Source organism: Panicum virgatum, chromosome 3N (assembly GCF_016808335.1).
Source record: "Panicum virgatum strain AP13 chromosome 3N, P.virgatum_v5, whole genome shotgun sequence".
Lineage (NCBI taxonomy): Eukaryota > Viridiplantae > Streptophyta > Magnoliopsida > Poales > Poaceae > Panicum > Panicum virgatum.
Genome location: NC_053147.1, coordinates 62,318,226 through 62,319,638, shown reverse-complemented (window position 1 = coordinate 62,319,638; position 1,413 = coordinate 62,318,226). Strand labels below are relative to the sequence as shown.

The following is a 1,413-nucleotide window of genomic DNA, read 5'->3' as shown; positions in this document are numbered from 1 at the left end:
TGTTGAAAGAGAATTATCAGATGATAACCCATCAAGACTTCAAACATCCAGCAGACTGCGCCCAAGCTAGGCAGATGAAAAGTAACTGATTTTAAAAACCACTTTATAATATGGATAGCAGAAGTTATCAGCCAATCACCAATGGAGAACCGCAAATAACAGAGCTCATTAAACCTGCAAAAGTTGATGAAAAAATGAATAGGTTGTGCTTGCTCATCGAAAGAAAAGTTGTTCAATCACAGGCTGCAGATATTGGTTCAGCGGAAGAGCAAAATGAATTGTCACTCCATTAATCCTAACAGCCATGCTGGTGCATTAAGTACCTGATTACAGGTGCATTGGTAAGCCACTGATCAGAACACTACAGAAGGAGATCAGTATGGGTCAATGCAATTATTTTTTCTCCCAACACTCTCTTTAATTAGAATTTTTTAGAACAGCTTAGCAGGTAATATAATAAACAAGAAAAATCACTGATAAAGCTCAGAATTTTCAGATCTATTAGAACTAGAAAGGGTACCTGAATACTAGAACAGCTTAGCAGGTAATATAATTAACAAGAAGAATTACTGCTAAATCTCAGAATTTTTAGATCTGTTAGAACTAGAAAGGGTACCTGAATAAGAGTCAACTGGTAAGGCACTGATTAGAGTGCTGCTGCATATGGAGATCTGTTTGTCTCAAGGCATATTTTTTGTTCCTAATAGGATCCCTTGAATCAATGGTCCACCAGAAATGGGCACACTGTCCAGCATCAAGCTGCAGATAGATAACATGTAGTAGTAGTTTTCTGCTTGTCATGATAATACAAAATCCAGTGCCTTTTCATCCGAATCTAGTAGCTTGTATTAATTGTTCTGGTTTGGTTGTCCTAAGTAATTTTAGTGCTGCATCCCTAACAAACAATTACAGCCATAACACCATAGCTGAGCATGAGCTCACCTAGGATTAAAGCATGGCATAGTATGCCCTTAACAGAGCCAAAAAAACATTTGGAATTTTGGATTTTGTAACAAAGCAAGGTAATCAAGACTGTAAGAAAATACTTAATGTTTTTTTATTGTTTCAGGTAGTGGAAATGGATCCTACGGACAACCAAGACGAGTTAATGCACGAGCTCATTCGTGGTAGTTCTGGGCACATAGCTCCAGAGTTTGATGAGGACGAGAACGATGGCAGCCAATTTTTAAACTATTTGTGTTATGTTGCTAGCTTTGTTGATGATTTCAGTCCTTGTGTAAGGAGTCGTGCTCCAGCTAAAAATTCTTATGAATGTTTCAGTCAATAAGTTACCTAATATCATGATAATTTTCGATCTGGAACCCTTGCTTGCGGGTTATGAAGGTTACGCATACCTGCCGCGACGTCCACTAGTTGCTAGCAACCCGCTTGATAAATTTGCGATTCTTTCAG

At 38.1% G+C, this 1,413-nt stretch overlaps 1 long non-coding RNA gene across 1 annotated transcript; it reads right to left on the bottom strand.

Annotated features, from left to right (window-relative positions):
* On the bottom strand, positions 1-430 carry LOC120663713. The gene is made up of 2 exons (XR_005670604.1): positions 324-430; positions 1-174 (listed from the first exon to the last, which is right to left on the bottom strand). It is a non-coding gene; the product is annotated as an uncharacterized LOC120663713 (long non-coding RNA).
* Between the last annotated feature and the right edge of the window lie 983 nt (positions 431-1,413).